Below are 14,613 nucleotides of genomic sequence, written 5' to 3'. Positions count from 1 at the left end.
GCAGGATTATTGCGTTATAGATGATTATTCTATCATTTCCATTCACTGCGATGGCAATCTCGATTCGTTTCAGTGAAAGCCTTATTAACTCAGTTCACGAAGATTAGCAAATGTCAAGCGTTGATGCTTTCAACCACTGCACACCTTAGCTAGGCAGCCTTCTATTGATGCAAAGGGAAAAGAAGCCTCAATTCCATTTCAATATGTAAGTCAACTTATACAAAGAAAAGCTTTCTCAGAAGTAGGCAAGGAAATATCGTTCCTGTCACTAAAGTACGTTCATGGTTCAGTAAATCGTGCAAAAAAATCAGCTGTTTCATGAATTTAATCGAGGTAATTATGTATTGTTACTTGAGCTTGCTGTGTGAAGAATGAGAGTGTTCAGCTGTAAATGATACTTCATCATTTTTGATTTGGGAACTCTTCAAACCTAAACAATTTATGCCAGTTTTAAAATTTTCAGCTTTGATTAGGTATGTGGTTGTGTTTCTGCCAACTTTTACTGATGTGCGTGTTGAATGCACATATGCTGTATTGCAGATGTCCCTTTCAGCTGTCAATTAAAAACACATTTGAGAGCTCTTTTATTTTTTTTTTTCTTTTACAGAACTGTGAAATGATACCACAGTTTCAAAAACTCTGCAAGCGTGTTTAATTGTATCGGTGAAACTGCTGAGAGTATCAGTCACTGATTATGACGAGCAGATTTCAGTTGTTGCCAAATAATTTTTCTTACAGAATCAAACGCCTGATTAAGAAATGGGCAATAAGGGTGTGGAATAATAGGAGCACAGATCGGAAAGTGCCTATGTGGTTTCATTAAGAAAAAATATTTTTACTATTAAAAAGCACGTAATAACCTCCACAAAGTCAGGAGCCCAATGAGATGAAGTTCATTTAATTCTGGAATCGAATGGGTGTTAACACTGTGAGATTTTATACCAGTCACGTCTTTCCTGGTCTGCATTTTAGGAGAGAGCTTACATAATTGGTTGGAGATGACAAGAGAAAAAGTAAAATGATGTCTTATCTCTTATGTCCATTTGGGTCAATTAGTGATGTTGTAAGACATGTGAAATTAACTGGTTTTAGAAGTGAGAACTGTGTCTGGGGTTTAATTAACGCAGGAAAAAATTCTGTTTGAGGGAACTTCAAAGAACTAATCAGATGCACTTTTCTCTCTTTTTAATTTGTGAGATCTGTTGCAGTCTGAGTCAGCAGGGCAGATGCAGATGGCCGCCTTAGCAGATTTTTTTTTGACACTTTGAAGTTCACAGGTTTTAACTGGGGGAGGGGGAGAGAAGACTGGACAAAGCTTAAAACCAGCCACAAGTAGAGAATTACTTAAAACTGAGGAAGGCTTTGGGTTTTTTTTCCCTTGTTGACACGCAGAACTCCTTTATAGGTTATATTTTTATCTAGTAAGTGGAGGTTATTCACCAATTATACAAAGTAGGAGTTCATCTAGGATGTAGGGTGGAAAGCCTTGTTTAACGTGATGAACACGTGGGGTTTAGTTCTCATTTAGAAAATACCTTCTTTGTACTGCACCTGTATTATTTATTAGTCATATGTCCTGCAGTTGAGTAATGGGAAATACTGGAGCAAGCATTTCATTAACTGTGACACCGTTAATTGGTATTGCTTACTGCCTGGAATTACTTTCCCTGTTTGAATACATGGAAGTATGAATCAGAGCTTAGTGAATTAGCCAGTGAGAGGAAGACAGGCATCTTTGCATGATAGGCTGTATGTATAGAGCAGCTGATCTCATTTGTCTTCCTGGACTGTGAAGTCGTTTTCAGACTTAGATCACTGAAGTATTCAGAATGGTATATATTTTTTTCCATGATCACAATTAGTTATATCGTTATGATTAAGCTTTGAAAACTCTAGTGGGATATTTTGGGACCGACTTTTTTCCAGACGTTTATGTCCGTTGTTGTGATCATTTTTTTTTCTTTTCCTTGAGCTATTAATGCCTAACTATTAGGATATTTATATATTTAAATTGCTGGATACATCCGAGCTTAGGAACAGTGCTTTGTGTCTTGTAGAAAATGCTTTCTGTTCAGAATCAAAACTTCTTCAGCTTATTTTTTCATGCACCTGAAAATTTTTCAGCTGAAATGCCTTCAAGGAATGTCACACTTACTGCTGACAATAAGCTCTAGGGTGGAATTAAGAGCCAGTCATCAGGGCTGATACTGATGAAAATTATGAGTATTTGGTGCTATAGTATATACAGCAATTCTAGTTTAAGAGAATAATGCTGTTGAAATCCCTTGAACGGTTACAGCTATTCTTGAGCAATAATATGCTTTTCAAGGGACGGCCTAATACAATGCAACTTTGTAGAATGAGTTGTGAAATTTTCTTTTCATTTGCCACATAAAGTGCCAAATAAATGTTTGCAATAAAAATACAAGCCTGGGAAGAATGTGTTTTGCCAATTACAGCATAATGTGGGCTACAAAGAAGTGTTCAGAATGGAGTTCAGCGTGGATGTTAGTGTCAGGTTTCAGCAGGGAAAAGGCTTAATTTGCCAAATAACCAGTGTGTTTTTTATCCCACATTTGCAAGGAAAATCACTGCCTTTGAAAGAAAAGAGGTGACTGTAGCTCTATGCAAAATGAATTCAGCAAGTAGAAGCAGGCAGCCTTCTGCTTGGTGAGAAACCAATGCATGGGGACTGCAAAACACTGATTGATGGTGGCCAATCCCTTCAGCTGGTGGTTGCCACATTCAGCTCCTCCAGTTGGCCAACGCCGGGCAAAGTTGGGGCACCGGGTGGGATTAAAGCTTCTGTAGCAGAAGTGGTACAAGCCACATTGGGCCTGGTGGTAACAATTTAGGGGGCCCTTTCTCCTATTGCTCAAGAGTTTGCATGATTCACCCTGTTCCCTTTTTTTCAGTTTCAGATCACAGAAAACCGAGTTATTTTTCAACATAACTTTTACTTCAGCCTAAAGTTAGATACCGAAACACTGTGTCCGTAGCTACGGCTTAGCTCAGCCTGACCATGCTTTTGAAATAAAACCTAGGATCCTGCTTGCTGAAAACATGTGAAATGAGAACTATCTTGTGCTCGGCTTCTTCGCGGGCTGTTTTCTGTCTTCTTCGGCTTAAAAACCACCTGCTCCGATGAGATGGCAAAGCGTCTCATTCACATGAAATCAGCGCGAAGCAGCCAGCCAAGAGGCAGCGGCGTGTATGAGCGAGAGGGGATCCTTTGCAGCCTTTATATACCAGAGTTATTTTTAACCACAGCCTCCATGCTTATTACAGTGTTTCCTCTCTCAGACGCTCAGGAAGCCCACTTGGCTCTGTTTCCTGCTAACATGCGGCCCTGGCTCACAAAATCTCTGAGAACAACAGGCCTGAGACTGCTCGGCTCCATTAAAAAAACTGGCAACTTTTCAAGCCCTGACAGAAAACCTTTGAAAGCTCTGGATTTCCTCCAGCTAACGTATGAGGCTCCTACATTGGTGACAAATTAGACTGAAACAGCACAAAATGCTCCTATGTAAATAGCCTTTTTTTACGTTCGCCCTTTTAATAGTTCAAACATTATTTATAGTTATTTCTCGGGATGGAAAAATATTTTTATATTTTTCCAAAGATGGGTTCAGTGAAATGTTTTCCTTGTTTGTTTGGGTTTGTTTTTTGTTTTTTGTTTTTTTTCTTTTTCCTTCGTGATTTTGTGACAGTTTTCTTAGGCTCCAGGAGCAACCTTTCCTTCCTGGAAACCAGGACAAAATGGCTGTTGTGAGTTCTTCAGTAAAAGGCCCGTGTCCAGCGGCTGAGCACAAGTCTCTAAATGCTGCCATTCCTCAACTATTAAATAATAGTTATAACAGGCACAACTGACTTCTGATTTCCTGAGGGACAACAGGAGAAGTCAGTTGCACTTTATCGGTGCTTTTACCCACGCGTTTTACACGTAATGTTAGTCCTTTGTATTTTATTTTTTCTTGCAGACTTTTCACTGCAATTCCAAAGGGAATCCTGCTTCCATAAATGCTTTCAAGTATCAGAATAGATGTGACCTTTGATGCTGAGAATGCCATTTTCTCCTGAGTTGACATTTTACAATATTCTAAGAAATCTTACCGTGAAGCGACTTCTCATGTATGTCAGTAATAATGTCTTGGAATCACAGATGATAATTCCACAATATTAGACTTATGTGATTTTCTGATTTTCTAGGAGTATTTCCAGCAGTCTCATCTTTGGGTCAGCGTCACCTTAAGGGTTATATATTGCCCTGGACATGAACAAGAATCATCTGTAACATCTACCTGGGCTCTCTAGTCCCAGTACTTATCTCAGACACTGGAGGGATGGATGAGCACGGTCGTTGGAGCAGACTCACTGGAGCAGGAGGATTTCCCTGACCTGCCTGTTTTCATGCTACCTGAGCAGTAAGGTGTGTTTGTTCTCCCTTCCAATTTTAATCATCCACAGATTTCTTATAGAAAGAAAAAAACTAATTACTCTGGTTTTAAGGTTGACCATCCCTGTTGGTTTTGTATGACAGCAGCTCTTTTGCCCTCTGCCTTTCCCTTGGAGCTTGGCTATTGTGTGAGAGCACCTCCAATGGGAAAGGTCATCTAAATCATGAGGAAGAGAGTAAAATTAATGTCTGTTTTACTATGTCAATAACGCTGCTCAAGCAGCTATGCTTTGCTACACCAGTGAGAACGAAATACTGAACTGGGAGCTGGGTATATCAAGAACAATCTTGAATGAGTAACTACCACCATCTCTCAGATGACCCTTATTCTGATTGAAATCATTTTACTCCCCAAGTTATCTACATTTCACACAGATGTGGTTAACTTTTGCAGTTGAAAATCACTCTTGTGAGAAAAGAAAAATGTAAACAGTTTCTAGATGTGAAAGAGCTGAACCCCGGTGTCTGGTAGCTTTTAGCAAGTCATTCTGCTCTTCATTTGTTGATTGTTTGGGGTTTTTATCTCATATCATACCCAAGAACTGGGCTTTGGCTGTGCCAGGGGTACTCTCCTTTGAATGAATCTTGGCAAGCAAGTCTTTTAAATTCAGAGTATCATTTTGGCAAATGATCCTTATTTTGCACATGTAACTTTAGTAATTACAGTCGTAGCTCATAGCGTTTACCCGCGTAGTTTATGGAACAAGTGGTATGCAACAGGAGATTCACGTTTATTTTCAGGCAGGAAACCAAGAGTGCAAAAATGCATCATGAACTGAAGGGTCAGGGTGAAGCTTTTTTAAAAAAGAATCAAGGTGGTTGGGTTGCGTTTATCACGCGCAGTCAAGCGGTCTAAAATTGACTTGTTTTGATGCTATTTGGAGCTCACTGTAATGAAAACCTGACTTTGTGCAGATTGACTTTCTGCGTCACAACCCGTCTTGGGATAGTAATACCAACAAGGACAATTAGTTTAACTGTCGTTCACAATTGCTGTTTGTTTGTACTTGGTGGTTTATGGTAGAAACTGCAGGACAGCCGTCCGTTCCAGCTCTTGCCAGTGGCCTCGGTAATTGCCCACTAGTCACTGAAGGACAGACTCACCAAGGACTTTCAAAGCTCACTTACCCTCCTTCAAATATAACTGAAATTTATAGCTAGCAGCTTCTAAAATAACTCACATCTCTACCACCTCCAAAAACAGCTCTGGGACCATGTGGCCTTGTGGTTATGGCTCTGGGGTTGTGGTGATGAAGTCAGAGATTCAAATCCAGTTGTAGGGAGATAAAAAGCTTCAAAGAAAGTGAAACTGTTTTTTGCCTTGATTATGTGGAAGTAATAACACCTCATTTTACTTACACCTGAAAAACAAAATTCAAAGCTAAAAATAAGATATGGTGCAGAATATCATATCGATGCACCGTGGATAAAAGCATGTGGCTGGTATGAAGAGAACTCATTCAGATTGACACATCAGAGGGGTTTGCTTCTTTTGGTATATAATATCAAGGTGCAGGGTGATAAAAGTCAAGGTCTGAAGCCTCCACAAGGCAACACAGGCAGACACAAACGAGGTCCGCTGTATTTTTCAATGTAGCTTTTGGCTGACCGACTGTGGGCTTGGGGTTTGAGATAGGAAAGGTTTTTGGTTTCCTTGCTTGCTTAGAGCTGCCCAGAGGTTTCTTTAAGCTCTTAGGGGCCATTTGCAGTGCATGGAGGGAGCTGCACAAGAATCCCATGGATGCTATGCTGGAAATGGTTACTGTTGTACGATAATTAGTAAAGGTAGATAGAATAATAGCTGTATCATTGTACATTATACAGGGTCAGGGTGGACAAGGTGCTTCCTGCTGTTTTCCTGGACTGCAGTGTCTGTGTCTTGTCTCACATTTTGGGGTCCTTCTGCTATGGGGTCCCATAGGCTTTAATGAATTGTCAGACCAAGCAGACCTGCTTCAGGTGGAGGACTTAAGAGACTTCCACTGTGGGCTGGCCAATGTCTCAGGTAGGGAGGTATATGTATGTTTACACACACACACATGCACACAATATGTATTCAAGTGCCTCAGGTCAAAGAGGAATCTAAACCTGGGCTAAATGTAATTAAATTGCTGAGTTATTTGGCACGAGGAAGCACACAGGTCTTTTCAGCTGGAATGCTCTGACTTCTCCCTCGATATGCAGAATTATCACAGAGCAGAGCCATTGTTATCCTTCTGAATTATTCCTATAGCCAATTGATACGTTTCCAGGGGCCTTGCTGAGAAATGCTTGAGGGAATCTTCTTCAAAAACTGGGCCAGCTCTGACCTTGTCTTTAAAAGGGACATTCACCCTCCTCTAAAAAAACCCAACCCAAACCAAAACAAACAACTTGAGATGGTTTGTATCTGTCACTGATACTGGACTAAATTCCCACTGTACATAGGATGTAAATGTGGAGGTATATTTCAGGCATAAATGTCTACAGACTCTCTGCTACAGGTCATAACAAGAAGAACCCAGGCTGCTCTTAATCCTAAGAATAACTATTATTGGGTTATGATGACATCTAGAAGCCCCAAGCGAGCTTGTCACATTTTTCTGATTTATTTAGTAGCATTTCAGTGGGAAAACACAGAGATGATAGTGAGCATCAATGGTTCATATTGTCTCTCCAGTGCACAAGGAAAATCCAAACCTGATTCATCAGTGACAAGCTTGGCATATTCATGATTTAGTCTAGAGTAGAGACAAGCACTGAAGCATTTACAGAAAGAGAACTGATGTTTCCGTTGTTGGAATCCAGTGGATATCAAAGATGTCTTTGAATTTCTACAATTAGAAGGAGCCAAATAAAAACCAAATAATTTTCCAAGCAGATGGCCTTAGCCCTCAGTACCAAAATTATCAAACTCCCTAAGTAGTGGTTTTAACATAGATGTTAATGGATCTCTGAGCAAGAAGCATTAGTGATCTGGACTACAGCAACATTTTAATTAAAAAGTTGTACAATAACAGACTCAAAATGTAAACTTCAAAACATTTAAAGCCCAAATTGCCGTGGGTTAAGAACTGGCATTGAGTATGTAATTTTTAACATTCCAGACTGCCTTCATTATAGTTCAAAAAGCCACAGAAATACACCGTTACGAGCCAGGAATAGTTCTTCCTTTTATTTGGAAAGAGAATTACAGAGGGAGCTATTGGGAACTGAAGTTTAGTTCCTAAAGCAGGAGCAGGCTACAATATTTTTATACACAACTGCAACCACAGACTTGCACTCATTCAAACATGCCGGACTAAATGGTGCCGGCTGTATAAATACTCAACACTAAGTTAAAACACAGGTTCTTTTTTATTTCAGCTTTGAAGGTTTATCATGCTATTTCTACTTTTGCAATATCATTTAAAGTCTAGATGCCTTATATATATATATTTATATATGTAAAAAAAAAAAAAAAGTGCTAGTAACTTAAACCTACAAATTAAGACCATGGTTCTTCAGTAGGTTTGGAGAAAGGCTGATTCTGTTCCGGTCATTGTTGATGGACACAATTCTTGCTTTCATTTGTGAACATGCACTTAAAATTACAAAGTAAATCCTTCTGGTTTTATTGGGTTTGTTTGTTTGTTTGTTTGTTGTTGGGTTGTTTTTTTTTTTCCCAGCCAGTTACTCTTCAACTGCATCATAATGCTCATATAATCTTTTTTTTCAGAAATTGGACTCACATAACTTGTTGGTATGCAAAATATGTAAGGCCCCAGTCTGCTCTGAATTACACCCATGCAAACCGTTGAAACTTAAAAGGGAATTTAAAATATGCATGAGTAAGGAAAAACAAATGGAGCCCTCAATTTGCAAAGTGCTTTGAGATCTTTAGAAGATCGTTGTATGTTTTGTTACCTGTGCCCTCAAGACAGGGAGGGGATCTGATTCTTAAACTAGGTTTGCTGAAATCTAGGTGTTATCAGCGCTTTTGATAAATCTGAAGGGGTAGGAGCAGCTACTGTCCCACAGTAATATTCGCAATTAACTACAATTAATTGAAAAGCTCTCATGGAAAAATATCCTAAAATCTCGTGGTTTGTCAGAAGTCAACTGTCATTGTGTTTTGCCAAGAGCAGTAAATAAAGCCTACATGAACAGACATGAAAGGACTTTCTAGAAGTGGTTGGCTGTGATAATTCCACTCAGGAAGCTGATGAAGAGTGGCAGAGACCAGCTGCCCTCGTGTTTGCCATCTCTTTTTCCCATGTGGTTATAAAAATGGGGGAATTTTGCTTTGTAGCATTCGTTGACTTGGACACATGGAGTTGTGCTTCTGAAACCTTAATTCTAGGAGAGAACGCTTTCTACATACTTTATAAACTGTTTTGACTATTTTCAGATTGACTATTGAACCACAGTGGAAGTATATGGATTCAAGATATTTCTGGTGATTGTGTAACTGGAAAAAACTGTCCTGATTTTAAAGTATTTTTGGCATACAAGTGAAAGTAAATAAGCAATTTTAGAGACTCACTGGAAAGTAATTGCTCCTGCAGGACACGAGCTGTGCCAGGAACTCTGGCAGATGCACTGAGCCCTCACTATTAAGCTTCAAATGAAAGCAGGTTTTTTTTAATGCAAAAGATCAAAACCAAGGATATATAATCTAAAATGTAAGGAATTTGGAAAGAATGGATGCCTGCAAAGGGAAGTATCTAAACATATGAACTGCATTAGGAGGGAACACAATGGAAGAAAAGCCTGATAAGCTCCAGAGACACCTGGGCTTGCCATGGTGGGAAGCATGAGCTGTGGTGGCAGCGACACGGCCGTGACCCAGGCAATGAGGGTGTTGAAAGCCCAAAGCCTGGTCTGGGGATGGAGCTGCCTTCATTTGTGGTTCTGCTGGTGACACACAAATCTCTGGGGTTATCACAGGTGATCTTGGGCTGATCAGCCCTGCAAGAGCTTGGACCAAGCTGAAATGCTCTGATGATGACATGGGAGAGAGCAAGAGCAAGAGAAGCACCTTGTTTTGGGTGACAGTGAACCACCAGGATGGCAGCCTTTGGATAGGAACAGTCTGTCCCTGCGCTTTCATCCAGTGATTCATCAGTGACTATGAAAGAGTCATAAAAGCTCCACTGTCAGCTAATGTGTCATTAAAGGAAGTGTTCTGCCTTTTTTTCCTAAACAAGAAGTTAACAAAGTATTATTTTTCATGCCTTCACGCTCTAAGCTGGTATTTCAAAGGCTGGAGCTACTGTCCTTTGTTGTTGCTTTACTTGCTCATCTTGAAGCTGTAATTGAATCCACCCAGGCTGTTTTACCGGCCTCCAAACTGTCATTTCTCTCCACAGCTCCTCTCTATAAAGCTCTGCTATTAGCTCCAGCAGCTTCACAGCTGATCAGCAAACCTCAAGGGGCTGTGGACAGCCACATTCTCTATAGTAAAGGACACAAGTAGCTTTGAAACTGAAGCCACCTGCAGAAAAACATCAAGAGATGTGTTTGGCCATCTCCTTCCCTCCCCCCAAGTTTTGATTTTCTTTTCTTTTTTTCTTTCAGCCCACATTTGTTTGAGCTGCCCTTTTCCTGGTTTCCCAGCCTGGGGGCTATGGCACAGCAATGGTTTTCCAGAGGTTCAATTTATCCTGGATCTTTGGAGATACTTTTTTGGCAATCCAGCCCAAATGACCATGTCCAAAGACGCTTAAGACTTCCTGGGATGCTCAGAATACTCCAATGCAAGATGACAGAAGTAATAAAGCATTTTTAACACTTCAGTATGTATGGCTTTATCTTTAGGATTTATATCTGGTTGCATCAACATAGTATCAAAGTATTAAATCAACCCCATGAGCATTAGCTCTCCATTTACTCTAACAGGACATTCAATTCCCTTCTTCTGAGACGCACCAAGACAGGAGAGAGGAAATTTTTCAGAGAGAGAAAAGTTTCCAAGTTACAATAAAATGCCATCCAGGCAGTGAAATCGAGATCTGTGCACATCTCTGGTCCTATTTCCCTGAAAGTCAAGCCATGAAACTCAGCTCCAGCTCGGTCAGCCGCTCGCTGCACACCTGCTCCCTCGCAGCCGCCAAGTAAATGAAAGTTGTTTCCCTCCTTGCGAGTGCAAACGCTGCCTGTGCTGGCCTCAGCTTGAGATTTTGTTTATTTTTCACTCGGTGCTTTCTGCTTTTCTATAAAATACTCTAGTGGACAGTCAGTATGAGGTGCTGCAGTTGTTAATATTAGCAAAGGTCCAGTTTCCTGACTGATAGAGATTTATGACATTGTAACTTATATTTTATTGCTAAATCATTTGTACAGTGAGCATAGTTAAAAGTCATTGCATTCTGATTAAATTATATATATTTATGTATATAGAGCATATATAAAACATCTATATAGAACCTATATTCACATCTATGTGCACACACACACATATATACATATATAAACTTATGGATTTTATCTGAGGTGTGTTGGAGGAAAGCTACAATAGAAGGGTTTTTGACTATAGACAGAGACATCTGTGCAAAAAGTAGCTCTTCAGCCATAGTGCAGGTTTTTTGGAATTAAATATTTCAATATTTTTTTTTATGGGGGTAAAACCCACAAAACCCCTTGTTGTATGTGTAAATACATATCGTGTATGTACAAATACAACAGAAATCATCACCAGCTCAACCATGAATGGCACAAAACAAGCATGTCCCAATCAAACCTCCCAAGAAAGCCCATCGGAGGCTCCAGCCTTAAAAAGGTGGGAGAACAAAGCGCTCACGGGGTTACCCCACCGCTATAAATCTCACAAGCTGTCCTATCATGAGTTCAGTGGGTGTTTTTGTTTGATTGGGGTTTTTTTTCTTGTCAGCCAGCCCCATCCCTGCAGTGATGCTGTTAGATCAGCTGCAGCATGGGGAGGGTTGCTATGAGATGCGGTGCCCATGATCTGCCTTTTCCATCTTGCCGCTGCCTGTGCCTTTGGCTGTGTGGCAGCACATCCCAAGTAAATGGGCTTGTGGCAGCAGAGGAATGGCTCCATTTTTCATCTCAGATGCTTCTGCAAAGGCATGGTCCTATAAAGTGTGGTTGTACGCCTTCCCGGAGTCTCTGGCACTGGGGCAGCAATGGGATATTGGTGGCAGGAGGACAGGCAGCTTCGGGATGTAACGAGTTGTTCAGGGACACTGTGCAGGCTAAGCGCTGCCTTGCATATTGGCTTTTCACTTGACTCTTTGGCTTGGGTTTTGCCAAGAGCACAGCTGAGTTTTCAACTCCTCCACAATTTCATATCAACTGAACAAGTCGTTAGAAACCACCGAAACTCAAACCTCTATGAAAGCAATGGTCCCGCGAACCGTGAGCTGCTGTACGGCACCCGATGCAGGGGCTGAGCTGACACAGTGTAAATCAGAGGGACTCTCAGCAACATTCTTATTCTTTTTGAGCTGATTTGGAGAGTGCTGCTGTGGCCAGGCCAAGATGCTGCTGGAGAAGGACACGACAGTCCCTGTCCCTGCAGTGCCTGGGTGCCAGGCAGCGAGACCCTGGTGCTGTCACCTCCTCTTGCTGGTTTTCTGAGAGCTCAAACAGCCTTTTCTGCAGAAAAGCAAGTCTTCAAACTTGTCTTCTTTGAAACTGCAGTCTGAGCACACACAAAACTCACTGCACCTCACCAATGGCATTGCCTCTCTCCTTGAGCTCTCAGCCTTTGCTGCCACTGACAACTCTGTGCAAGGTGGGCATTGTACTGGCCCTACAAAAGAGATTTCAAAGTGAGTGATAAGTGAGCTCTTTAGGGCAAGGATTGCCTTTTGTCTTGGCACTTGTTCACTTTGTGGTTCAGGGGAGGCTTTCCTGTGCTTGAGACTTCTCCATACCACAGCACAAGTCAGTGTCAATAAAATAATAACATGAATCAGGGCAGGTCAATACTAGTGTTTAAGTAGCGGGTGATGTAATATCGCCGTATGCACTAGTGTCTCTCTCAGATTTGCAGGGCTCCGAGCAGAGGTGACGGGCTCGCTGGAGGAAACAGTGGATGAATTTCTCTGGTGTTTCTGGTGTGGGTCAGATGGGGAAGCACAGTGCTCTCCCTGGGCTTCAAAATCTCTCTTTCCTTCCAAATGACTCTTGGCTCCTCCACTCGTGCAGCTGGTAAGGACGTGCTATGAGGCAACCCCTATAGGCACTTTGGATTTTGAAATGTGCTGCTCAGTGAAGCGAGTTAGTGGTTGTCATCCCCCCACCTCCAAAAAAAAAAAGTCCAGGAATAATATTTTAGAGCCAAAGTGAAGTCTGCCAAGGAATGAATGCCCTTGGGTGGGGATTACTGATATTGTATCTGTTATATGAGGCAGGAGAGGTCAGTCCATTCTTTAAAATAAGTTACAGTAAACAGGCTGGGTAGCTGAGCACTTCAAATGTTTCTTTACTGATGAGTTTTAACGTTAAGAGCTTCTATCGTACAAATCTTGATCAAGGGAAAGATAAATGTGCTGTTTTTTAGCATTTCACTACAAACACGGTGTTTGTGCCAACTGACACAATGATTAAATATGATCCTCTCTTCTCAGAAATGAGGAGAACTGTAACCGCACCGAGCTCTCCGCCGCTGATACGAGATAAAAAGAGTCAAATCGTGTGTGGTTTCCTACAGACCAAATTTGTGGCGTAGCGTTTGGTGAATGATGTTGTCCAAAGTCAAAATAATCTGTTTTGCCCAAAGGTATTTTCACAGAAGACTGTAAGAGTGTATTTTTCTACAGAATAATAGAAAAGGTTCGTTTATCCTTTGCCCTGTGCTCAGCATTGGCTCTTTGTTAGTGCAAATAGACATTCAACATCCCAGTGTGGGAATGGGAATTAATAGGCATCAAGTTGCTTTCATTCTAACGATGGCTAAAAAGGCAAGCCAGCTTTAAAACGAGCTGGATTTGTGGATTATTATTTTTTTTAATATAAATTAATATTCAAGACATTTTCCCACCAATGTGCCCCAGCCCCTCTCCCTGCTCTCGGCTGCTTTTGGCTCGTTTCTCTTGCTGAGCAGTGCCAGCAACAGCCCCAGACGTGGGCTCAGCTCAGCCTCACGCAGCATCGTGACGGCTGTGACAGCAGCCCCATTGCTGAGCCACGGTGCTGGTTAACACAGAAAATGAAAAGCAGCTGTTTGTTTCTTTTCAAGAGTATCAGAAAAACAAGAAGATGGTCTCCTTCCCATATGGGCCAAAGGCTTCTTCACCCTTTTCACTTTCAGCCACACTAATAGCAATAATTCTCTGCCTTTCTCTATGGAGCTTTTCCAACTTACTTCATTGACGCTCTGCAGGCCCATGGGAATTAGCTACTATGGTCCTTCCCCTGTTGTAGACCAAGATAAAAGCAGTGATGGAACCACCCAAGAAAAAAAAAAAAAAGGTGAAGAACTGCAGCCCCAGACATCTCACCACTCTGAGGGTGCTACAAACTTTGTGCTTTGCAGCCTCTCAAAGCCCTGCAGAAGGTTTGCTTTGCTAAATCTAAGTAGGGTGCCTCACCCTTCTTGTGAGCCAAGTGCAGCCGTACTCACGCTTCCTTCGCAGAAAGCACTGGTACCGCACTGGTAACTCCAGTTAACAGCAACTGCTTTTGTCAGACTCCACCAAAATGCAAACTGTTGCTTGGTACAACTCGGTTGTGCACTATTCCCCAAGACCCAGCAGGTTTATTCCAAGTCCTTTAAGTTCTGCTTTATGGGACATGAGCTCAGTGTGGCAACCTGCTGTGCAAATAACCTCTTCTGCAGCACCCAGGCAGCCTTGGAGAGCAATGCTCACATCACCAGGAAAAAGATCTCCGATGAAATTTGTTGTGACCGACACCTGCTAATTCCTCCCGTGCCCTGAGATGGCCCCATACCCGCGATATGGTCTGGAAACATTTTCTCTGCTTATGGAGCGTTTTAATGGCTCTGGACTGAAGGCTGTCGCTGGTGGGATCCGGCATGGAGCACGATTAAATGTTGGACCATAAAAAGTGAGAGCCTCTCTTCAGAAATGTGCTATGGATGCAGTGAAAAGCAGCTGTAACATTTATATTCTCTCTCACTTTGTGGGTACGGGGAGAAGAGATGGTCAGAAGCCAGGAGACACAAGGCCAGCATCTCCCATGCAAGCACGAAGCCAACAGCTTCTAAG

Source organism: Antrostomus carolinensis, unplaced genomic scaffold (genome assembly GCF_000700745.2).
Source record: "Antrostomus carolinensis isolate BGI_N321 unplaced genomic scaffold, ASM70074v2 scaffold7064, whole genome shotgun sequence".
In the NCBI taxonomy this organism is placed as follows: domain Eukaryota; kingdom Metazoa; phylum Chordata; class Aves; order Caprimulgiformes; family Caprimulgidae; genus Antrostomus; species Antrostomus carolinensis.
The sequence above is the reverse complement of the archived record's forward strand: the minus strand, read 5'-3'. Positions refer to the sequence as shown.